We start from the raw sequence: 26,125 nt of genomic DNA on the forward strand, positions 1-26,125 counted from the left end.
CACACGTAAAAGGACGTGCACTGAGTTTGCCAATAAACAGGCAGTTAGTTCCTCAGGGGCACTCACCACTAGTCACTATTCACCTCTCCCTCCCATGGGAGCACGCTGACCTGTTCCCCGGCAGCTGGACCATATGTGACTTCACTCTCGTCCCCAAACAAATTTCTGGCAGAACGAGAGAACCCCCAAGGCCTTCTGCACGCTGCAGGTTTTTGAGCTAGAGAGGCCATTTTGTGTTACTGTGGCTCTGGAGTTCATTACAGGTTACTTTGTCCCAGTGCCTTACACAATTTGCAAGCCACATTTTTAATTCAATACAAGCTTTTGGTCTTTTCTCTAAAATGGGACCTTTGTTAAACATCAGTGTGGGTGCCCATGGATTTTCACGTGCCTTGCAACAACCATTTCATGATAAACTGACTGGTGGATTCCCCAGCTGGTCCTCCCCAGACAGTGATGCCATTGCTGCTTTTCCTCCTTCGTGTTCCTCTTCTTCACACAGTCAGCACGGATTTGCAAAGGGGAAATCACACTTCAGTGGTGTGCTGCAGAGCCCCGTACTGCGGCGGTCCGAGGTAAAAATTAGAAGAGCTGTCAACGAACAGAGCTTCCAGCTAAGGAACAGCCCTTCCCTTCCACGACGAAAATCTCCACCGAGGTTTTCCGTGTCCAGTTTCCCAGTCCAAGCTTTGCCAAGCTCCGTACAGAGGAAAATCAGCCTCCCAGTCCTGCTGCAATTTCTGTGCCTTGTTACACACAGCAAAAAGTAATCCTAAGGCATTATGCTAATTGACTTGGAAATATTAAACTGTCCCCCGCTGTGCACACACATCTTTGTCTCGTCTCTGCTGAGCACGGGGAGCTTCCAGCCGGCCTGTTTCACATCTGGTGGCGGTGCAGAAAGGAGGCTGACATCTCCCGGTCCTCGAGCCAATGACACCCCTCACTGAGCAGGGCCAAGCGAGAAGGGGGTGATGCTTTTGTGCAGGGCGAAACCAAAGCACCAGCACCGCACGGAAAACCCACTGTGGAGGAGCACAGAGACGGGACGAGACTGCCGGGAGTGGGAGGAAGCAAAGAAACCCTGCTCACATCTGCGTGGTGCACCGGGGCAGCGTGGGTGCCCCTCCAGCCAAACCCCAGCCTTCGGGCAGCACAACCTCAAACTGCTGTGCAGCCGCTGGCCCCACGGCCTGTGCTCGGGGAGCTGCCGTGGAGCACATCTGCATTTCCCAAACACAGGCGACATCGTCTGCTTACATGCTTCATCGGGGGAAACGCTGTCCAGTTTGGTGCAACGGGGAAGAAAAGGCCCAAAGAGAGGAACAAGTCTGACCTAAAACGGAGCTGAGAGTTTGATTGAGTCTTCTGACAGGAACCATTAGGAGAGGAGCAGACTAAAGCAGTATGTGGAGGCTGCATCTTTCCATATGCCACAGGCCATAATTACTTCCCCAAAATACATGCTCAATGTATTTCTTGTTATCCAACAGCAAAGACCATAACAGCACATCACGGGGAGCATGGCTTTCCTGGGTGGACTGGGATCAAATGCCCTCCCCAGCTCCACGGGGGCTTTAGATTGGGCATTTTACATCTGCGTCGATTGTATCTTTATGTTCATTAACATAAACAAACCTCAGATTTTTAATGCACTTGATCTTTTGCTGAAGTCTAAAATGTGGTTCTGCGTGCATTTCAGGCACAGGACCTTGTCCAGCCAGCATAAAACTCCAAATTAAAAGATAGAGCAAGATTTGAGGAAAGAGACATAAAAACCTCACGAAATGGTCCTGTTAAAATATGCTGATCCTCTTCAGGCAGTGGCTGGTAGAAAGACAGGGTGTTTTTTATTTTAACATTAGACAAACAAATTCCTTTCCCTCTGCCCTTCAGGTCACAGATTCAATTTAGTATTCTTATCCTTCTGCATCCACAGGGGAGAATAATTGACTCACTGAGTGAGTGAATGGACTACATAAGCATATAATTTGTTAATTTTTAGCCCATTATCTACTAGTGATGATAAGAGCTAGCTGGAACTTGCAGTTGATATAGAATTCGGAAGGCAAACACTTTTTAAAATAGGCTGTTAAATGATTAACTTAAAACACACATTTAAGCCACTAATTACAATGATGCAAAACTTTTGACTATCATGCAGAACAGTTGTCAAGGAAAGCCTACTTCCATTTAACAGTGGAGACAGAAGAACCAACATCACTTAGTATTACCTTGTATAATAGCGATATTCAGGGGTGCTCACTTACGAGTCTTTTGGGGGAAAAAATGGGGCAGAAGAAAGCAGCAGGTAGCATTAGACTTCTTCTATGGCCATCACTTCCCTCTCTCTTTCCCTCCCTCTTTTCACTGACACAAAGGCTACCAGTGAGCAGATAACTGCCAGGCTTTCCCACGCCAGCCCTTCACAGCCCGGCGCTGCCGGCGGTGCTGGGGACCAGCCGGATGGTGCGGGGTGCTGTGCGGCCAGGAAGGGCGAGCACACGGTGTGTCGGCAGCAGGCAGGCAGCCAGCAGGACCGGGAAGGGGCTGCTCCGGTCGGAGACTGCACCCCTGCCCGATGCTCTGCTCCCCAGGGGCATTGCCCACGGAAAGCCGGAGCTGCTCCGCAGGGCGCTGCCGCCGCACCGCTGCCTTGCTGGACCCGACGCGTGCGGTGCAGGGGGTTTCAGCCAGGCTGCAAAATGCGAACCATATTATTTTTGGATCAGTAAAACAATTATTAACACTTGAAAACGAGCTGCAATCTATTCAGTTATAATTTCTAGTTTCACTGTCAATGAGCTAATTTAAATTTTAAAAAAGTTTGCAGCTCCCTAATTAAATTTGCTGAAAGCGTTTCTCTTATCAGAAACACAACAACTGGAGTAATTCAGCTTTGGCAGTTGCCCACATATAACAACCTCCCGTATGTTAAACCCAAGAGTTATGGCTCTATAACAGCAACACTCAATGCATCTCAGTGCTTAGCTTAAACCACGGCTGACCGAAACATGTTCCTCTGCACACTTCCTATTTACAGCAGTTTGCACATCATTTTCGCCGAAGTTTTATGATACCGCAGTAAAACTGACAAGCATTAAATGAAGTCTCTGTTTTTATGCAAGCTCACCAGGTCCTCCACCAAATGCTCGGTTTTAATTGTACTTTATTATGAGTAACGCTGTGAATAGATCCTCATCAAAAACTCGAGTGTGCAAAGGGTGGCACACTGACACAGAGGTGTCGAAGCCCTGACCTCAGAGGAAGGAGGAAGTGGTCAGCTGGCACCGGGTGCTACCAGGGCTCCGACCACGTCTAGCAGGGGCAGGCACAGGCCAAGCACAGCTCCCCCTGCCCCGGTTAATGCCGGGAGCAGAGATGTGGCTGCAGCTCCTGCACCAGGACCCGAGCTGGCTGCACCTTGCCAGGAAGCTGCATCCCAGCGCAGCCGGACATGGCTCAGTACCTCGGTGGCACCATGCTGATGCCCTCCCAGCCGCAGGGTGCAGAGCCCCAGCTGCCAGGATGCTCCTCGCTGTCTGCACAAACACTGCTGGATCTCAGACAGCCCAGGGTCCCCGTACCGAGCCACTGCCCAACACCCTGGTGAGGCCGAGCAGGAGCTACCACAGCTCCGGGGCTGACGCTGTGCCCGCGGGACACACGGTCACTCAACCCTTGTGGTTCGGCCTGGGGAGGAAAGGCCCCGTGCCGCCACGCACCCCTCCACGAGCCCCAAGGCTCCCCAGCACACCCGGCTTGGGACTGGCACTCGAGTCCTTCTCCAAAAGCGGGGCGTCAGGGGGGCTTGGAGTTCAGGCGGCTGCACTTAGGAGGCAAAAAGTGAAGACTGGCAAATTGCATGTTAGAAATTTGCTAGCAAGAGACGAATAAATTTTTTATGAACCCAGCCTTCATTAAGTCCAATGCGCGCATCGCAGATCAGTTTGCAAACAGCTCTCTCCATCTGATTGTGCCCCCCTTCGCTCAAGGAGGCCCGCCGTAACGCGCTGAATCCATATGCATGTGTCTTCACAAAGAGAAACATAATTTGCCTTTGCAGTTTGCTGGGCTCAGTGTTCCTACTTGCTGGTCCTCAGGAGCTAAATAAAATCTACAAGAAATCAGAGAAGGCAGCATCTAAGTTTATAGCCCCGGCGCTGTGGCAGGTTACTGCTCCGTTACACCAAGTGCCTGGAGGAAGCATTTGCACCCAGTTTAAGAACAACAAATAATAACACAAGCAATCAAGTTGACAGCGGAATTTTTATACAGAAATACAGTTGCTTAAGCACTTTAAATATAATGATAGCTTGGGTTAGCAGGTGCTCTTTAATACCGAACTTCACTCAGAAAGAGGCTATTAGCTTCCACTTTAATTTTTAGGTGGCAACTTGTGTTCCCTCAGCATTGTTCCCCGTCAGCACAGGAATTATGGCTGAAACACGCGGCCCCACCACGCGTCTCGGCTATGACAGACAGCCTGGCACTGTGGGCGGGTGTACGGCGCTCCCTCGGGGAGACACCAGCCACTGCCCAGCCCTCCCACACCAAACCTCAGCACTACACAGAGCTCAGGAATTACGGAGGGTTGTTTTGAGCAGCCCTACCATAACCCACTGCAGCGGCTCTGCACGGTCATCCCCAGCACGGGGAAAATTCCCCAGCAGCAGCAGCAGCAGCAGTCCAGCTGCTGACCCCCCTCTGCCCCGCGGCTGCAGGTCAGCCTGGCACAGCAGAAGCCGCTCTGAGGTCATTTCTGAGGATGTCTTGGGGAAAAGGACTAATGATGCAGAAGGACTTTACAACGCTCCTTGCACTCCACCAGGCCTCAGCTCTCCTGGCAGTACGTGAGAAACGCACGCAGCCATCCTTTGAACTTTGACGCCTTTGGCAGGTGCTGCAGAAAGCTTCCCCCAGGAGTCCACACACCAGGCAGCATCTCATCCTTGCTCACTTCTTTTTTTTTCTCGAGTGCTCTCTCCAAGTCACAGCTCTTCAGGTCCACCCACACAGCAGGACTACCAGCACGGTTCTCGTCTCGTTGCTGTGACATCCTGCTCGGGACCTTGACAGACGCAAACTCGGCCTACTAAAACTGCAGCAAGCCCCCTTCCCCACACTCTCCCGTCCCTCACCTCGCCCTCACGAGCAGCAGCGGAGCGGTGCTGAGCGCTGCTGACCTCACGACTCCTCCGTCTGCTCCCACCCCCAGCCAAGCCGTTCACGTTGGAAAGCCGCCTTCTGCCTACACAGATCCAAGGAGTCAAAATTTATACTAACAACAGTAAATACTCACAGGACTTGCAGAGCCAAAACCCAAAATGCGAAAGGAGTTGAAATAAGAGCCTGAGAAGACCCCAGGAGCCTGTTTTACGGTGCCACGAGGAAACGGATTTCCTTTCCCCAAGGGATTTGGCCTCACGGTGACGGCGCAGCCCCGCAGCTGAGGCAGCGGTGCCGGGCCCGTCCCTCCCCGTGCCACAGGACCACGCAGCACTGCCGTCAGGCTGGGGGAGGCCAGCCCCCGCTCACAGCTAATCACACCCGAACCAAGGCCAGGCTAAGCGTCTCCCACCCCGACCTTCCCCCAGGGGCAGCGCGGCGGCACGAGGGCAGGGACAAACACGGGCCTGGGTGCGCGCTGCGGCCTCGGGGACGGGCTCCTCGGAGCGAGCGGGGTTTAGCTTGGGTTTCTCTATGGTATTTCACAAAGAAATGCAGGAGACAGGAAGCGTGTGGTTTTTGTTCTCTTCCTAAAGCACCCTGGAGCATCGTATCTCAGCTCCTGATCAAAATCAAACGACAGCTTGGGCTCTTTTGCGAAACTTTTCTGTAGATCTCGATCCTTAGATGCTTAGCAGAGCACATCACAAATTATTAATAAGTGAATTACATTTCCCCATGCCCTTTTATTAGACTGCTCATCAGAGCCCAACCTTCAAAGCCCAGCAAAGTGCAATGCTTGAAAAGGGACGGGTTATTTATGTGGCTATATAAGTCTTGTCATCAATGACAGCTTAAAGGCAGCGAGCGTACCTACAGCTAATCTCACAGACAGAGCTTGAATTAGTCCAGATAGCAGCAATAACATCTCTAATTATGGAATGAGGTAAATAATTCATTGAACTTCTTTCAAACAGAAAGTGGAAACAAAACGCTCCCTTTCTGGGGAGCTCGCCGGCAGCACAGCAAGCACAGGAGACAGGCCTGGCAGGGGGCACCGCGCCGCCCGCACCCACCTGGGGCTCCAGGCCAGGCCAGGGACCGCAGGCAAAAGCTGCCGAGGCCGGCGGGTGTTCCCCTGCTCCCCAGGCGCCTCTTCCCCCTTCCACATGAGGCACAAAAGGTTGGACAGACTGAGATGTCGGGAAACCCATCCCGTGGAAGTTTTCTGCCGGGACTGTCTTACCCAGGCTGAACTCCGTGGGGAACACGATGTCCTGCCCTTTGCCCAGTGAGGCGCTGGATTAAAGAAATCTCGTTAGCGTCATTACATATTCAGCAGCCAAGCCGTTATAAAAGACCATAGTAATTAGTCCTGGTTTTCACCTCTCTGATTACAGGTCTCCTCGTAAAAGAGACAAAGAAGAGGCTCCCAAAACGCAATCGGAGCACGCGTGCAGCGTGCTGTACCTCCCCCAGCCAGGCCCATCGCTCCTTCTATCTCATTACTCCGAGTAGTAGATGCACATGTTAATAGCTTTGTGGAGCAATTTATGAAGAATAATAGACTGTTTAACTGCGGCAGAGCAATTGAAATGCAAGCTTTGAACCTCTGCAATGATTCTACTGTACGCAGAGTGAAAATTAAAGGTTCGTTGTTACAGAGGAAACGATGATAAGACAGACTGTTCACGTGGTTATTGACGGCCCCACCACTGACAAACAGGCTGTTAAAATGAACGTGGAGGGGTCTGCAGCGGGGTGAGGTGAGTTGCGGGTGACCCACTGGCAGAGGTCAGTGACACCCAGGACAGGCAGGCAGGCAGGCTGCAGTTCCTCACCATTCATCACCTCCCGTTGGAAAACGCCACGTTTATCCGTGTAAGTGCACTTTCAGTAATGCAGACATCAATTGCACACGCTTGTTTTTCCCTCAAACCTTACAGAAAAAAAACCAAGTGCACAAACAGCAGCATTTATAGATCTTTCTGAGTACGAAGTGTGTCTGTTGGGGTTTCCACGGCCACACACAATCAAAAACCAGGTTTGCAGGGCTTTTCCAGTCCACAGCAAACCACCCTGGAATATAAGGCGCTAGCTTCCACTGATGGCCGTCGGTTCCACTACGAGCTGGGCAGCTCTGTTTCATTTCCGCTTTCTTCTTTTCGATTTGCCTGCAGAATTTTTAGTTTCCCATCTAGTTAATACTTCAACATGTGAGATGCTTTAGTGGATGCGGTTTGACTTGAAACAATTACGGCTTCCCAGTTTAAGCGAAAATGCCTCTGCCCCGCTCCCCCCAGCCACCCACCGATGCATTTCCCAGGGGAACCCCGAGCTCCCTGCGGTGCCGGGGGCTGCCTCCCCGCGGGAGCACCCGTCGCAGCAGGGCTCCCGTCTCCCACCTGCTGACTGGAGTTTCCAAGCACACTTCACAGTCCGCAGTTTCTATTCCCTAACTTCAGGCATCTGCCCGGGTGTCCATTACTTCTAATTTCTGAAAATTCATTTCAGATATGAAACATTCGACTTACAAAATAACAAAATCAGTTCTCGATTATACATACATACTTTTAAAACCAGCATTTTCTGATGAAAAACATTCTACTGCATGTTGTCTGATCAACTCTACATGCTAATCCGTTTTCCTAGCACATCACATGTCCATCCAGCAACTCTTCACGTTGTTTTTTTCCACCCTCAGTTAAATGCAGTGAATGGAACATGAGGCCCCGTTTTAGATTTAACAGTGACATTTTACTGCCAGCTTTCTAGTAAATTCATCCTCATCTTTGACGTGCTCACCAACCTTTCCTTAAAAAATGCCTCTCTGCTTGCTTTCTGTTCCTCCCGTAACGTCACCTCTTTCAGTCTCCTGTTCACAGCACAAACCACTGCCAGGCACCGAGAGGGTGAGTCAGGATTTCTGTCTCTCATCTTCTGTGACCAAAACAATGACAAAATATTTTGCCTTTTCTCAGTATGATAAGTTTGTGCTTTTCCTACGCTCATGTTCATGAGCCAAAGGGACAATCTGGAGCTGCAGTTTTTTCCTGACATGCACACATATGTCTCGCTAGGCGTTTGATGCCCTAACCTTGCTCCCTGGTTTCGGGCGTCTGTGCTGGTTTTGCTCAGGGTGAAATCACGGTGCTCGGTGGGGGCAGAGAGACGGCTCCTCGGCGCATCCACGGCTGGGAGGCTCCCCTCCACCGCCCCCGGGCAGAACATGGTGACGGCCCCGTCACTCCAAACGTGGCGCTTCTGCTTTATTTTAGCATCACTGACATTTAAAATCCCTGTGCAGTCACGATGTAAATTCAAATTGGAGGTCATTCAGGGCTTACTCTGAATACTTGCGGTACTTCACATCTGTTATCTCTACAAATTCAATAAATGCAGTAAAATAAAGGAGGCACATTTATGAGAAATTCTGATGCAACTGATCAAATTAATATTTAACCCCATTGTACAAAAATTAGAGATATACATACAGATTGCAAGGTTAATTGCATTTCACAAGTAGGCCTCCTCTGCGAGCAGCGCAGTATGTACATTGCTAGAAATGTGCCTGACTGATTATCATCAAACCCAATATTTTTCTCGACTTCACCTTCTAACTACAGTTGGCTTATTAAATATTTTGTACATTCATTTATGCAGCAAGCACCTGGCATCCGCTTAGTGTAACACAAAGGCTGCATTTTCTAATAAGATTATAGATTGTGTTATGGTTCTAGAGCACTGTAAATCTGCGGGCAAAAAGAAGCGGCACACACTTAACGGCAGAAGTAGAAGCGGTCCATATATCACGGAAAAAAACTAGAGCAGGTTCCCCTCGCACATCCGCAGTGATGACTGCGGGTCTGGCCCAACGTCGCGGCTGAGAGCTGCCCCGCAGCCCGATGCTGCGGCTCACACGGCGCAGGGCTGACCCCGCGGTGGTGAGGACCGGGCTCACTGTGCCTTCGGGGCTCCTTGGCCACGTTTACCCCTCTGTCACTCTCCCTCCTCTCCCTCCTTTTCACTTTAGGCACTTTCCTCTTTCTTTTGTGTTCAGTTCGGTAGGAGGTCCGGATTTCTGCTCCTTTATTAGCCCTGGCACAATGCAAATGTTTTCCTTTCTGATGTGAGCCTTCTGCCCGCATCGCAGGGAAGGTGCTGATTAAATCGCCCCCCCCCCCCCCCAAAACCCTGTCGAAAGGAACGTCAACAAACAAACCCAGAGAGCGGCGGTGTGCAGGTGGATACCGAGTTACGGGGATTAACCGCAGAGGGAAATAAACTGGGATTCTCACTGAGGTCTGCAAGTCTACAGCAGGCAAACCACGTGGAAACACCAAGCGCCCCCTGTAAGGCCCAGTCTCCTCTCCCAGCCACACCAGGCATTTCCACACGGGATGGGAATTGGCCTTTTCGAGGCAGAGCTGACCTGGTGTAGCCTTCACCGAGCAGCGGGGCTCTTCCCAGCCCAGGGCACAAGGACATGGGGAAAGCTCGGGGCATGGTGGTGCCTCTGAGGCTTAGAAATCAAGAGACACCAGCCAGGCAAAGTAGATTACATCAGTTGTGCTGATCAGAGAAACTTATTCTTCCTAGCAGACTTATCTGTATCCGTTTTTTCTCTGAAACACTTGATCATAAGGACAACTAAGAAATGGAAATGGAAATTTTCGAGAAAAATTGTGGAAGCTGGTTGAAAACAAAAATCTAATTCATAATTCATTTGTGGAAGTCTCATCTGAACAAGTTTTCCAACACTATTCAAGCTGGTTGAATAATTCAAAGAAATACCAATTTATTCAATCAAAACGATGGCAAAATTTGGGAAATCTGATTTTCCTCCGCATCCCCAGGTTTGCATTAGCATGAGTGACAGCAGATTTGTGTCAGTGTCAAGGAAAATGAATCAAGGCAAATAGACACGGAAAACTAAACAGAGTCCAAACCAGCCCCATAAACTACACTGAAATACAAATATAGAAACGCCAAAATATGGAAAACAAAAGCACTGCACCATAAACCTTCAAAACAGCTGCGGGATCAAGCTGCTTTTTGCCTGAAGAGATGGAAATGGAACAACTCAGTTTCTGAAGCTCATGGTTCTTTACATTTTGCAGATTCAGCCTTCTGCCTGCTTTTTACCAGTATTTTGCTTATTATCATCATAATCTCAGAGAAGCTGTATTAGCAATTTACTGCTTCAAGTAAAAGAAGGAAAGTGTTTAATAAAGGAGGTCGCCAACACTTCTTAATGCGCTCAATAATCCTGCAAAGCAAATACAAAACATCACCATCCTGAACTGCGGCTGAAGGTCTGCAGGTGACAACAGAAACTGCAAGACCAAAACAAACTGAAATTCAGTTCCCTGAACTCCAGCTAGCAGACATATTCCTGGAAACAGCAGGGGTGAAAGCTTTGCACAGGAAGAGGATTTCAGAGGAGCCTGGTTAGATGAGAAAATATTTGATGCTGACAGGGCTGGCAGGGAAATCCAGAACTCCACTGTAGAAGGGGCTGCTTTCCGTGCTTTGGGAGAGATAGAAAAGCTGAAAAATATACGGGGTGGCTGTCTGAAAGAGGCAGGGATCTAGCAGTGCCAAATAACGTGCAATATTAAAGGTATCGTGACAAATAGACACTGAGAACTGCTAGAAAAGTCAGGCATGTCCAAACAACATGGAGCAGTGCCCTGGAACTCACTCTGGGAGCACAGGACTCGAGCTCCTCTAATCTGCCATTGTTTGTGAAAAAAAAAAGAAAAGAAAAAAAAAAAAAAGGAAAAAGAGGGAGGACAATCTTTTTTCTGACGTAAAATAAACAAACCATAACTTCATGTCAGATGATGTACTCTACCCGTCAGTCTAACAGGTAATGGAGCCGCAGCCCTGCCCGTTTATCACCCGCTCCCATCCATCCGCGTGGGAGCAGCCTCTGAGTCCGCCGTCCTCACACCTTGTCCTTAGGAGCCCGTGGCAGAGAGGTTTTTACAACATCTCACCTTGTAGGAGCACATACATCCACATCACAACCGCGTCCTTCAACCACCAACTCCCCGGAGGCAGGAGCGTCTGACTGCGTGCTGTGAATGTGCCGGGCACACTTGGGGCACTGTAATAACACCAACAAATTAATGCTTGCAAGGTGTGAAAGCTGTCACTGTGCAGGCACTGGAGAAGTCCAAAGGCACGCTATTACTGCGAGCATGGGTCTCAGCACACGGCCACACAGTGCAGCTATTTGGGCAGAAAAGGCAAAGAGAGAAAAAAATAATAATAAAATAAAATAAAATAAAATAATATAATATAATATAATATAAAATAAAATAAAATAAAATAAAATAAAATAAAATAAAATAAAATACTTTAAAATAGTTCATGTTGCCAGAGCTGCTCCCACAAAGCAATGCCACATGCTAGATCTGCAATGCCACACACTAAACCTACCAAGTGAGGTTTGCTGTTCTGCCAGTGCTGCAGCAGTCTGCATTTGTTGCCGCGTGTGGTTTGCGAGCTGGGGCTGACGAGGCTGAGCCAGACGGGAGCCGGGCTCACAAGGCTGCTCCTGCGCAACCCCAGCGTGTGCCATGAGTTACCACCACGAGCGCAGTGCAGCTAGCTCGGGCTGGAGATGTCAGCAGGCTGCAGCCGGTGGTTCCTGATAAGTACTCGAGTACCGCCAGGCAACAGAAGCTGCTTTTCAAGGTTACCCACCCTGTCAGGCCCCTTAAGTCAGGCACAGAAAAGCACGAAGCAAAAGAAAACCCGCGCAGAAGTCAGATTTCGGAGCATGCCCCAAGCGCTGGGCAGGACCGTGGGTTGTCAGTGGTCCCATGCATCTCCAGGGGAGCAGCTGAGCAGAGGCAGCACGCCCCTCCCGCAGTACTGGAAGCGGAATGCAGCCCTTCTCTCTGCTGGCTTGAAAAAAAGGCAAGAAGTTGGTTCCCGTTAGAAAACGCATACCGGAATTTTCCAATTCAGTGGAAAAGCAGAAAATCCAGGTCAGTTCAGACTTGATTTTGCTTGAAGGGTAAATTGGAAAACAATTCACCCCTCCATTTATGCTGTACAGGAGCTGGAGATGTTCGCCTGCCACTGGCAGCCCAGGAGCGGAGTTGCAGCGGGCAGGAGCGCTGCTGGCTGCCCCGTGCCCCGCGGGGCTGGGGCCTCCTGCGGCTCCCCCTGCTCCGCGTCCTGGGGCTGGGGCACAGCAAAGCCCCCGCCTGGCGTTGTGCCTTGTGATGCTCCGCCAGCACAACCAAAGGGAAAGCCGGCCGAGCAACGTTTCACGGAAATATCATTTCCAACATTAATGCCTCTTCAAACAAGTTTAAAAGTCCCCCAGAGGTGGGTTGGTTTTGTGTTTGTTTTTGTTCCGGTAGCTGAAAGCCAGTGACTGCACAAAGGGAAATGGCTCGTTCTGTTTCCCTCACCCACCAGTAGGGTACAGGCAAAGAAGCAGAGAAGAGACGTGCCATGCTTCATTGCTCCGAGTTCCTCGAGTGCTCGTGAGATACCTCTGTCTCAGAGAACACAAGCGCTTTTTACTCCCTTAATGTCACCCCACATTTGGCACCCAGTATTTGGGAACTGCAGTGTTTATTTGCCCTGCTTATGTTGCCCAGCAGAGCTGTGGCCAGCCCCCATACCCCAGGGGATGCCTGCTGAGCACACCCTGACCTGCGCGGGGGCTGCGGCACGGGCAGGGGACGAGGGCAGGCCTGGCGGCACGCCGAGTATCTGCCAGGGACCGAGAATGCTCCCACCTTGTCTGCTCCCGTCTCACAAATCCAGCACTAACAACGTTTTCGCCATGCTTTCCCATGCCTCCCCCTTTCTAAGGCTACCTGCTGTCCCCTCCCGTCCGCACCAGAGAGCAGACAAACTGCTGTGGGGAACGAGGACGGTGACGGCGTACCTAAAAGACAGGGGCAACTCCAGCAGGGCGAGGGTGGAGGAAACTCCTGCACACACCTGGCACCACGGCAGCGACGTGTCAGGTTTCCTGCATCGTCTGGCACCGAAGCTGCCGTTTCTGCCTCACACGCATCCTTTCAAGCTCACCGTACAGCCCCCGGTGATTTAGTATCAGCACTTACGCACTCAAGGGGGAGAAAGCAGCATATAATTAAAATCAAACTTTTATCAGTTGAAAATGACAACTAATCCTTTAGCTAGAATAATACTTGTAACATTTAATTGTCAAAAATATATATTTCCAACAACTTCTGTGCTCCAAATCAGCTTACTGTCCAAAGGGTACGTGATCCTGATGCACTATGAAAAGGCAGAATAAAGGGGTTGGTACTCAGAGCTGGTTGGAAGCTGCTACTAAATTACATGAGCTTTGTGATTGAGGAGCAGGTGCCTTTCTGTCACCATTTCAGAGCACAGTCAGTGTACTTAAAAGGAATCATTCAGGTGCCTTTCACAGTGCTGAACTTGCTTCAGTAGAGTGTGAATGATGAAGGCATGCTATAAATTAAAAACTACTTCCTCAAACTTCCCTGCTAGCTTTTTTTTTTTTTTTTAATTTAAAGGAAAACCATCAAAACAAACAAAACCAAACTACTTGAATTACTCAGGATTACGTGCCAATAGCTGCCAGAAAGCAAACGCTGCATGACCTGTAGCCTGGGGGAGGACGTAGCATTAGGACACTAATGGCTGCAAGATGCAAATTGCTGCCATGAAGTGAGTTGCTGTGACCGTTTTGACCCAAAGCTATTACAGGTTGTAAAAAGGTTGGTTTGTTTGTTTCCAAAGCCATCACTGAGCTTCCCTTCCCTTCCCTCCCCTTCCCTTCCCACCACACTCCCAGGAGACGGATGGTCCCTGGAAGGACTTAGAGAAGAGATGAAGCTGACAGCACAACGTGCCTTTAGCATATGCGGCTGCACCAGATCTCTTTCCTTGCAGTGGTGTCATGATATGTTGGCTGTGCTTACCAAGCCTTCATATATGTGCACGCATTGGTGCTAAAACCAAGCAAAAAGATAACCCAGAAATACCTGACTCCAGTAAAACCCAGCTTAGGCTGGTGCTGCGCTCAGAGACATCAGCCCCTAGTTTGGCACTGGCGGGCCCGCCTGCTCAAGCAAGTGCCAGTCTGGGGACTCTGGGAAATCCAAAACTCCAGACTGATAAAGAGAGAAGAAAAGCTTTACAGTTGTGCTAGCAGTGTCCTTCCCTCGATCCAAAGGGCTTTTGATTAGTTATTAGATTAATTTCCTCATTCCGCTCTAACTACAATGGATGGAGATTAATTTATTAAAGGTTTTGTATTAACCAAAGAGTCTTAAAAACTATTGATGAAAAAAGACTTTGAGGGCAATTCCTAATGAGAGCTTGTGCCATCTCTAAACTTCTATTGAACTTCCAGATTTCCTTTGAAGAAGCAAAGTGTTTTAAAAAGTTTCCTAAGGTGACATAAAACTTTCTATTTTATATATTTTACAATAAACCATATTTTTCTGCTGAACCCATGTAGAGATCTAAAACTATCAAGCAACAAGTCTGCCTATTAAAGCCCCTGCCTTTTGTTGGCTATTTCACTTGCATTAACTAGGAAATTGCCCAGCCCCATTGTCGGTAAGATAAATGTGTTCTCGCTGGAAAATGTTAGCGGATTTTAATAGCGGGTTCCACCTCATAATTTCTTGTTTCTTTCTAGATACATCGTAATGGTATCTGCTTTGAAGTTCTTATCTTGCTTTATCTTTTCTTCTTTAAGAAGCAATTTCTTGTTATTTCTTGTGCTGGAACTAGCCTTTATATAGAAGAAGTCTGAAAGCACAAAGAACAAAAGTGTCCAGCCTTGCAGAACTGTTAGCACGCGTCTAATAGAAACGTCTGCAGTTTTTCAGAACCAGTGGAAGCGTGTAACTGCCCTTCAGGTCTCCCCGGACTGCCGGTGCATCGTGCAGCCTACCCCTAGAATGACACCTCGGGTTGGTGCTCAGCCTCGCTGGGCCCAGCCCTGAGGAGGACGGGGAACTCTGGACGCGAAGCATCTGTAGCTGTACACACCGTCTGCATGGTGCTGAAGACACCGTCAAGCAGCTGTTGGAGAGGAAAAAGCCAGACCCAAATGTACCAAAGGGGAAATCTCAGGCGTCCTCATTTTTACAGCAGAAATACAAAATTTCACAAAGCCGTTGTGCCACCATTTTGCAGTGAGAAGCACCGCGGAGCCTGGTGCCCGTACAGCCTGCCAGCGCCCCGGCAGGAGACGGCTGCTGTCCCGCCTGGGTCCCCGGGGACCAGCCCAGGGGCACCACCAGCCCTCGCAGGGTGGCGGGGAAGAGAGCTCAGCAGCACGGAGCAAAGGGATCAGGCCCCTCAGATTCCCACGACCTCCTCCAGGCACACAAAGCAGAGAAGCCCTACTAAGAGCCCTACTAAGAGCCCTAAGAAGGAGGTGCATTAAGAAGGGCATCCCATGGCCTGGGCTGTTCCCAGGCACCTTAGGAAGGTAACCAAGGGAGGTAAGAAATGCAACAGCAAAGGCTGTTTTAACTCTTCCGGCAATGAAAAACACATTCGAAGAGGGAAATGACAGGTGGGTTACAGAACTGCCATGCCAGTATTAGCTGCTAATATAAGTATTAAGAAAACATGACTTCCATAAAATATTTAGGATAGAACATATAAATATTTATTAATTTTAATCAAAGAGAATGAGAAAGTTGTTCTGGCTTCAACTTTTGGGAACCAAAACAAGTTCGGCCTGACAACTGCTACTTGCTTGCTTTTCAGAAAGGAAATAAAAAGTCTGGGGAAGCAGAAACCTTCCACGGGACATAGCTGGGGAACCAGTACCAGATACAGGCTTGAGATGCCAACAGCAACTGAAGTCAGCTTATCCAGATTTGACTGGACACAGTCCTGGGCAGCTGTCCAGGGGACTGGATTAGGTCATATCAAGAAATTCCCTCCAACCTTCTGTGATAAAGGGATTAGAAAATAGCCATGCACTCTGCTAGCTAATAGAAGTGTGTACCTTTGTTGGTATACGTCACATATGTATATGTCTACCAGTATATATACTGAGTGGACTCTGACATACCTATACAGGATCATAAGAGGGAGTCAATCATCCTTATCCCTCTACTTATGTTACCTGGATGCCAAGTTCACACAAGATGTTTGGGCCTCTAATTCCTTTTGTACTCACTTCCCAAAATAAAACCTGCCTGTGAAACTTCAGTTTCCTGCTGGCACAAACCGTGGCAGGATGGGTAGCGCCTCCAGGAAAAAGCAAGATGAGAGCTGTGCCCTTGAGGGTGTCTCTGAAGCACAATCCCTCCAAAATAAAACCTATCTGATGCAGGTTATGCCCTCCTTGCTCAGGGCTGTGCTGCACGTCAAAGTCTCATTCGACACAACTGAGAAGGTCTCCCAGTCCTGACCTTACGGACAGCTCTGTATTTGTGCCTCGAGTCTTCAGTCAGCCACTGACACATGACCTCAGGTGCTCTGTGAAGAGAAGGTCGGGCACAGTGTATGATTATTAACTAGCTACGGCAAGGAAGACGCACGCATCAATAACTGGTGTATCACAGCTGCCACTGAGCATGGTCTGCTGGGAGGCTCCGGCACAGGGGAATTCCCCCCAGGGAGAATTCCCTATGCTCTGGCCACTGGGTAGGGCTTGTTTCTTTCATTCATCTTTTGTCTGTGTTTTCCACTTGGACCATGCTCTCCCCCACATTTTCCTTTTAAGCCATGCAACATATTTTATTTGGTACGTAGCATAAAAGAAGAGATAGCAATTGCTGCAATAGCTCGGCAGAGCGGAGCAGGGTTCACACATCCCACTTGCATTTCCAAGGGGCAAACAGAAATGTACCCACATGCGAATCAGATTGGGCAATTTCACTCCCTGCAAGTAAACAAAATTACTTATTCTTAAAAATCAAAAGGTAATCACTCTCTTTTCAAATTGTGTGAAAAGACGGAGACTGGATCTCCATTCCTGAGACACGAATCAAACCCAGACTAAATTTAATGATGTTAACAGTCATCTTCAGCTTTCATAATCATTCAAAGGGCTTCTGCTGAATTTATTTGATCTCAGGCTTTTTGCTCACATTTCAGCAGTATTTTAGAGAGCCTATAATGTCTGAGAAGCTTCATGTTCTGAAAAGGGAAGGAATCACAAGACTAATATTACTATTTATTACTTTTTTCAACTCAGTCAAACTTAAATTACATGCACAAAACTTCGGGATGATAGAAGGCACATAAACGCCCATATTTAGTATTTTGATTAGTCACAGAAGAAAGCAAATCATGAGCTTGTCTATAGAAGTTGCCAAGCTGCTGACAAAGTCCTTCAGAAATAATGCTGGACGATAATGAAGTCTAGTTTATGAATGAAGTTTGTGTCAAGGTAGGACAGCATCCCTTCAGCATTATAAACAGCGCTTTGATGAAAGTTTCATAAATTGTTTAATTTTTCTCTTTCATCTTCTCTCACCCTCCCCTCCCCAAACACTATCCTTCTTCAGAGCAGCCTCCGCAGAGGAACAGCTGGGTCGGGAGACGGGAGAAGCCTCCTGAAGATGACAGGCGGGGGGTTCTCACTGCTCTCTTGGAGGAAAGACACCTCAGTTACGGATATCAGATATAAGCAGAGGAGCAACCAGCCTAGACCCTGTCACACATACGCTCCTAGAGACAAAGGCAGCTGAAATACAATCAGTATTTTCGTTTGGACAGGAATGGATGACCAGAAACTATTGCCCTGTACAGGATGCCTCCAGGCTCTGGTGGAACAGGTCAGCTCCCTAAGCAGTACTGAGTATATTACATGGTAATTATGACCATGGACCGCAGAGAGAGGACACTGGGAACCTAGTTGTTCTCGGCTAATGCTTATTTTTAAATGGAGCTGTATTACCAGAAAAGATTAAAACCTTTCCTAGCTCCATAAATCCTCCAGCCCCGTGACTCAAGAAGCTGCCTGGGAAAGGGAAGTTCACAGTCATTCACTCCCATTGCCCAGTGGTGGTCTTCATCCCACGTACCCCTTTCCTCCAGGAACTCAACTTCAGGCCCATCCCTCTGCCCTGTGCCACAGGCCCACCTTCAGCACCTCCTTTTCTCTTCCCGTTTCCTGGAAATGTGCCCTTGCCTTCACTTTTAGGTCCGAGGCCCCACCAGGCTGAGCCTGGGGGCTGCTGGCTCCACGCGCACGGCGGGGCTGCGCTGCAGGGGCCTCTGGTCTCTCACGCTGATTCCTCTCCCAGCAAGCCAGTAGTTGTTGATGTCAGAATGACACGCAGATATCACCCACTTTTATTTAGAGAATTACTAAATTGCTGCAATCTCTAGGTTCTCCCTTATCACGTTGGTTCAGCTCGTGCCTGCTCCGCGCAGTTGCTGCCTTTGTATTGCCTTTGTTCAAATTTGCATTCAGACGACAAGCCAAGGAACGTGCACCTCGCCTCTGCATCGCCTGACATATTTCTCTGGAAGGCTGGCAGCTGCTCAAACAGCCCTTCTTGTAGGGAAGGGAAACCACCGAGAGGATCACTGCGTTCCTGGAGCAATGCTGGATTTTTGTCTTTGTTGTGTCTCGTACCGCGCTGGAACACTGCTGGGTGTTCAGCAAATAAATAAATCAACAGATCCGGACAGAGAAGCCAGATAAAGGCTGCAGAGAAAGGTCCCTGATTTGCACGTTGAGTCTGTTCATTGATCATCTGTGGTAAATCCTGGCTACAGACAGCAGAAAATACAGGGACTGCTTTCTTGGACATACCTCTTCGTTTCAATGTTTGCTTCAAAGCGTTCAGGCGCAGCCGGCCCGCGGGAGGGCAGGGCCGAGGCTGTCAGCACGGAGACTGAGGCTTGCAAAGAGCCACCGCAGCAAGCAGCAGAGAGCCCCGTCTGAACCATGAAAGGGGGAGGTGTGTAAGCCCTTCCCTTTCCCCATCACAGGCTCCCACTTCCTCTTCCCAGCTAAAGCTAAGAAGGAAAAAATGCACTTTAAGAGAATGGCTCCTTTGAAACGAGGCAGAACACGGTTACAGGGGGATGAAGACGAAGCCTTGTGATAAGGCCACGGGCAGCAAGAGCAGTGATGCTGGGAACAATGGAAATTTCACAGGTGTTAGAGCTGAACTGCAGTACAGGCAGCAGGGCGAAAAGGTGCCAGGGCTTTAGGGGGAATTTTTCTTCCCATTATTTTAGTGATACCAGGGAGAGGTGAGAGACACAGAAATAATCAAGAATACCCTGACTGAAAAGGGAAAACACAAACGTGCACAACAATTGCGTCGTCTCTGCTTCCCCACAATCAGGTGGCATCTTCTGCTGAGCTGCCTCTCCAGCAAGGCTCTCCCACCCCACTGGGTGCGCACAGGGGCAGTGGCAGGCTGCGGGCAGACACGTCACTGCCTTTAAGAGGGCGGCACCTGCAGGGACACATCACGTGCAGCCCTCCCGAGGCCTTCACAGTTGTTAAAGCTCAACACAAAGATTGACTTTTTTGTTCAGGGCATAAGTGTAGTGGGGAACGCGCCCACCAGCAGGCAGGAGAGGTGCCGCAGGGGGTGACGGCGAGCTGTGGCAGAGCAGTGACACGCGCGGCCCCGCCGCTGTCCCCACTGCCCCGCGCCCCGAGGGGCTGCCCGAGGGCAGGGGCTGCTGCGAGCCGAGGGAGAGCAGCTTGTCCCTCCGTGTCCTGCCCCAGCTGAGGAGCAGCACCGGCAACCTGCGAGAGCAGTTAATTGGGGTAATGCAATTAAATGATTAAACAAATTAAACAAGGCACAGCTTGCTCTACAGGCCAGCTCCAAGGTGCCAAGTTTCAATTCTAATCAACCGGGCGTTATTCTCTTTAAGTGATCCTTCGCATGACATCTCAACAGGCACTGCAGGAGTATCACATCTCACTCTTTTTTTTTCCCTAAATGTTCTCCAGATGCATTCTGGTCTTTTTTAAAAAACTATCACCAAGCAAAATGTGCTATCATCTATATAGAAAGCAGAAAGAATAAATGAAGTACTGAACGCCTTTACTGCCCTGAAAACATCTAGGTGTCTCTCCAGCACAGTGCTCCCTGCTGCAGGATCTCTGACACCTTTTTCCCAGGTGTAGTGTGAGAGTCACACAGCGGCTCACCACATTAAGCTCAGTGCCCACCATGGAAACATGTACAGCAAAATACTGGGGGGACTCAAAGAGGAACCAGAGCACAGCCCTGATTTGGGGGCACACGCAGAAACCGGCAGTGTCCTGCTGGTGTGCTCGGGATCTGGGCAGGGGCAGAGCCAGCTCTGGCTGGGGTGGGAGGGGAGAAGTGGGATCAGACTGGAGCTGCTGCTCTTCCCTTCCAGTGACAGATTACTCTCATTTGAAAGCTTATTAGAGCAAAACTCATTTGTACTGATGATCCTTTCCAGGAGCTACAGCAGTGTGCTAAGCAGTCCTTTAACTAGAGAAGGAGCTGTGTTGAAGATACTCTTTGGTTCACATTTGTCTCTTTTTCTAGTGGTTTAATGCTGCCAGCTTGGGCAGACAGAGTCGCCTCCTTCCCCTGAGTACTTAGGAAACATGCAACCAGTTACTGTACCTCAGCGACCAAAGTTGCCGCTGAAGAAGCCTGCTCGAAAGCGTTTCATTTCAGCCAGAAGCTCGGAGCGGGTGGAGGCGGCAGGCACTGGGCTCACTTCCCTGGCCGGCCCGGCGCTGTCATCGAGGCAAAACACCGGGGCACACGCTCCGGCAGGAATCGTGCATTTCACACCACATCCACCAGCTACTGTCCGTGGTATCTGTGATAATCCTGACGGCTTTGTCCCCCTCGCACAGAAGCAGGTTTAATCATAACAGCAGTGGTGCTAATAGCACTGCCATCGCTGCATGATTCCCTAACCACGTACCAAGCTCACTGTGCAGCAGTACCATCTTCATTCTGGATGCCATTTAGTTCCAAAGATGACAATTAAACATCTTTACGCAGAGTTATGCAAACGCCAAAGCAAACTCCTCCCCGTACACCGGGCCCATTACACTTTAGGTTCCTGTGCTGCAGCGCACAACAGCGACGTGTGCCCACCTCGTGTGACCCCAGCTGCAAACAGCTGCCACCGGCCGAGCCCAGGTTAGCCAAGACCTAACTTCTCTGTGCAATTTTTGGATGCCATCTGAATCAATCACAGGCGTTAGAACTTGGAAAGACTGAGAGATCACCCCGTGTGTACCTCCACCCCACCACAGGATCAACCCCATCAGTAGGTATGCCCACGGTGACACTCGTGTTTTACATTGTGTGCCAGCTGTCCGTACAGCACCGACTCGATCAGGGACAGGGCTTTTCACACGTACTGCATTGCTTCCCTGTCATTTACCGTATGCCCTGCTCAGCCAGGAGCTGGAAGAACGGCAGTAATAGAGCTGTTTGTTGCCTCAACTCTTCGTGTCACCAGTGTCTTGCTCGGGCGTGCAAATATTCAGTAACTAGAGCTGCATTATACCAAAAGCCAAGATGTCTCAAAGCAGCTGCTTTCACGTTCTCTTGCTCCTGCCCCCAACAGCCAGTGTTGTCCTCTTCTTCCCCCGGCCCTTCACTGCTGACCTCTGCAAGGACGAGACATTAAAGAAGCTCCCCCCAGAGCGGCCCTGAAGATTTTTGGGGTGGCCTATGTTTCTGAAACACAATCAGACAGTATACGTTGCTGATCAGTCATACATGGACTGATAGAACAAGGAAAAACCTCACCCGATCCCCGAAGAGAGGGCCGAGAGCCATCCCTGGAAACAAGGGGCACAGCCTTGGTGGGAACACACAAAACCTCCGGGGTCAGAGCTCAGCCTCTGCGGGAGGCCCGGACGTCAGCTTGATCTCCAGAACTCGTGCCCAGCCTTGGGTGGGAACGTGTGGCAGAAGGGCTGCTGCTCGTCACGGAGAGCCCAGGAGAAAATCCCCGCCTGGTTTTTGCCACGTCCCGATCCCGTGTGGGAGGCTGGGGAGACAGCACCCGGCAAACCGCAGCCTGGTGCCTGACGCTGGGAACGCGGCAAGGTGTCCTTGCTAACATCTGCCTGCTACCTGCTGCCGTGGCTGCAGGAGGCTGTGGTGGAAGTACTTCTTGGCTTACCTACGGCTGGTATAAAACCACTATTTTGCTATTCATTGAGAGTACAAATAAATGATGCACGGCTGTGCTTCTCTGTGGGTTTTTTTTTTGTTGTTGTTGTTTTTTTCTCTCTAATTTGGACTTGAAAAGTTGAAAAATTAAAAAGTTTTACACATAAATTTAACTGGATATTTAATCCTCTCTGCAAGCTTGTGTATAGGTTTCATAGCTTAAGGCTCTGGCACATAATTAACATGCCCTACTCCCATCACGGTTTTCTCTTAGAAAAGATTCTGGAAGTTATCAGAAAACACCTTCTCTAATTTTGGTATGCAAAATTCTAATTACAGTATGAATTTTTTATTTCTTAATTCTTTACCGTTTTTGTTCGCCCTCTGGGTACTGAAATATAATTAATTCTGCTTTACTTTTTCTAATAGATTTATGTGTATTATCATATATATTAAATTTTCAGTTCTGTAACTTTTTTCATTTTTATTGCTTCCCACACTGATGATGTTCACTTCATTAAAAACATGTAATCCCTGAGCTGCGATCAAGACATAATTGCTCATTTCTGTATTATAACAACACGCATGTTCTTCATATTTTATTAGTGAAACTCCCTGTTACGCTTGTGCGACTTGGAGTCACCTTCCCGACTGCACGTGGATCCCAAGCTAGGCCCTTACAGCACCGCTGAGACCCGTTCACATGCACTGAAGGCAGCCGGCGGCACGCTCGGAGGACACGATAAAATGCTGCTTTTTCCCCCCAGCCTCCTGCACGGTTCTGCACAGAGAGCCCCCAGCTGTGGCACAAGGCAGCTGCCCACCGGGAAGCAGGGGAGCCGCACGCAGCGGGACAGGTTGCGGCACCGAGCCAAGGCAGCGGCGGCTCCACGTGAGGCCCTGCGGCTCGTGGAGGGGAAAACTTAACGCTTCTGCACAGACAGTAGGCTGGGTCCTTCAGGCCCATAATTCTGCTTCTCGCATGTAGTCCGGCTCCTCAGAGGTAAAATTACTGCTCCTAGGCATGCTCAGCCACGCGTCACTTCCCAGACAAAGAATTGTTGAAAAAATACTAAAGTTTTGCTGAAATGTTTAGCAGAATACAGCAATTCCTTTCAATGGAAATGGAAGAAAATGGTAGGGTCCAAAATTTATTCCCCTCTTCCCCCCATTTTTTTTCCCCTTTTTGAGAAAATCCCCTAAAATGTTTCACATCATTTATTTTCAAACTGAAACATGCAGTTTCCCAGTTCAAAAGATTTTTTGTTCACATCTCAAGGTAATTAAAGCCACAAAATAGATTCAAAACAGGAAAAAAAAAAAAAAAAGAGCAAACAGATTAACTGATCTTCACCACTACTTATTATTATTATCATATTAATTTGCTGGTAGTAGAGATATTTAAGATATTGACCATTCAACTGGGAACAGTGAAGTATTTCAGGTTATTTAAGCATTTTCAACTGTTCAACTTTTTTTTTTTTCCTAGGGTGAAATCATTTTTCTGATCTCAGAAACTGCCTCCACTTCTGAACGGGCGCTCACTGCATGGAAAAGACGCTGACCTCCTCAATTCCACTAACTTTGCACTGTGCCTCATTTGCTGGTGACTTGTCTTGGAAATTGTATTATTCATATCACCGTTATTTTTATTTCAGCCTTTTCTAAGCACTTAAAAAATAGGAAAAAAAAATCCTGTACAGATAGAGAACAAAGCCAAAATTGTTTTAGCAGTTCACCTAAAGCCACACAGTGTGTTGTTACTAAGGGGGGACAAGGGACGCTGTAGATGATGCTTTTCTCTTAAGCACCAGTTATTTGGAATGCTAACAAACGTTACAAAGCGGATGGTAGCACCAGTAAGCACGTCTTATTGTCCCTGCTGCAAAGCCATCATCCCCACGCTAAACAATAAAATAAAATATTGCGTGCGGCCCTGGCTCAACTCAAATCGTTAAGGTATTTGCCTCACCTTGACACAAATGCTGTTCAGGCAGCCTCACAGCTTGCTATAACATGTCCACAATTCAGAAAATTAAAATGCTTCCTCATATGAAGCTAATCACCTGTATTAACATTACTCACAGTGAATTTTAGTGTTGTGTTAGAAATACCAGGATCCTGCCCAGCCTTTTAATATCCTGTTTCTTGGTCTGATGTACAACAGAAACTGTTGTTAGCAATTACCTCCTACTTGTAGCAAGCTGTCAGAAATAACAGGGAAAAGCTGGAATAGTCGTTTCGGCAAGATGTCAGCTCTCATTGAAAATCTCAGGTCAAATCGGAGATGCGTCTGCTGACAGAAACGACAAAGCACAGCGCCGGGGGCAGGAGGACAAACTCTGCCTTTGGGGAACGAGGGGGTGCGGCCAGGTGATGGTGGGCCTGCCAGCCCCCTGCTCCTGCCTCACCCCGGCCACCACCACCTCCGCCGCCCAGCACCCGCTGACCGACGCGCTTCTGTAGCTCCCTCGGCCTGCCCAGCAGCCTGGCAGAGACCCCGGAGAGGGAAATCCACCCTAACTGGTCCTTACTGGTTGCTGCTTCTTGACACGGCACGACAAAGGTATAACAGTGAAAAATTACTACGAACGCAGGATGCTGATACAAAAAATGAATGCTTGTCGCCTAGCAGCGTGGTGACAGGCACTGTTTTACGCTGTACTCAGACACAGGCCCGGCCACCTGGCGAGAGGCCTTCAACACGCCGCTCGGAGCGATGTCTGTCACCGGGCACAGCCAGCCCTTCGCTGGCTGGAACAGGCCGTGCCTCTGGGATGAGCAAGGGGTTGCCTCCTAATCAACATTTACAAATTTACACAGGTACACATCTATTTATGCAATACCTACACAGGATTTCCACTCCGTTGGAAGCAGTGCCAGCAGGTGGAACCAGCCTCTCCCCCCAGACGGGGAGCCAGACATCTCCCTCAGACAGAGGGGCTGCCCTCGGACGGAGACGCTCTATGAAACACGAAGAGTAATTATGAATCCAACTGCTAAAGCCAAGAAGAGTCTCACCTTATATCTCACTCCAAAACAAATACGTAGGAACTTAACTTCTTCTTCCTCCAGATAGGAACAAAGACTAGAAATTGAAAATCCGTCTGCCTTTCCAGTGGATGATTACAAACGGCTTCGGCTTTGCCTGCCATTTTGACCTTCACAGATATTAAGAAAACTGAACAAACACAACGGTGGCTCTACCCTTTTTATAGGATAACTACCTCTCCTACCACCCACCGTGTCACGTCAAAACATCTCACAAGATCCTACGCAATATGGAAATCAGCCATTATGCTGATTTTATAAACATCAGCAAAATAAATAGGCCCAGAAAACGAAAAATATTATTAACATGACCCTGCAGCTTTACAGAATTACACGTGATTTTGGAAAGGGCTGTGGACTGCTTAATCATGTGGCAAAAAAGCGCCATTCAAAATAATTTTTACTTTCTTTCAAAAAATAACAAAAAAGCATAGATTAAAAACAGCCCAAGCACATGAAATGTGCATACCATTAGGCCAAACTTTCATTTTAGCTGAAACTTTACTACTTTTGCTTTAGAGGGGAAAAAAAAAAAGTCTCTGACAGCCTCCTGGATGATATTAAAGATGGTCCTGCGGTCAGATATAGAAAATCTCACTGCAGGGGCTGATTGCCTCTAGGTCCCTCTCTCTGGCGCGGTGTCAAGACCTCTCTCCAAGTCCAAATGACAGACCCAACAGTGTCATGGCGCATTGCAGCCTCTTGGGAAATGACAGTGGAGGCAGCTGTCCTCCCGGGCCCAGTTTTAACTTGTCCTTCTTCCCAGCTCAACAAATAAAGATACCCCTTGAGCAGAAGAAATC

At 48.8% G+C, this 26,125-nt stretch overlaps 1 long non-coding RNA gene across 2 annotated transcripts in view; it reads right to left on the reverse strand.

Annotated features, from left to right (window-relative positions):
- LOC106047764 (uncharacterized) overlaps positions 1 to 26,125 on the reverse strand; it is a 300,679-nt gene that overhangs the window by 182,902 nt on the left and 91,652 nt on the right. Inside the window, exon 5 of one of the 2 annotated variants that reach the window (XR_010832098.1) lies at positions 3,818 to 4,117. The exons of the other annotated variant lie outside the window; for it this stretch is intronic. This is a non-coding gene — a long non-coding RNA (uncharacterized lncRNA). Of the gene's footprint in view, positions 1 to 3,817; positions 4,118 to 26,125 lie in introns of those variants that run through there. 2 annotated transcript variants of the gene reach the window in all.

The sequence above is a fragment of the Anser cygnoides genome, chromosome 5 (genome assembly GCF_040182565.1).
Source record: "Anser cygnoides isolate HZ-2024a breed goose chromosome 5, Taihu_goose_T2T_genome, whole genome shotgun sequence".
NCBI classification, from domain to species: Eukaryota; Metazoa; Chordata; class Aves; order Anseriformes; family Anatidae; genus Anser; species Anser cygnoides.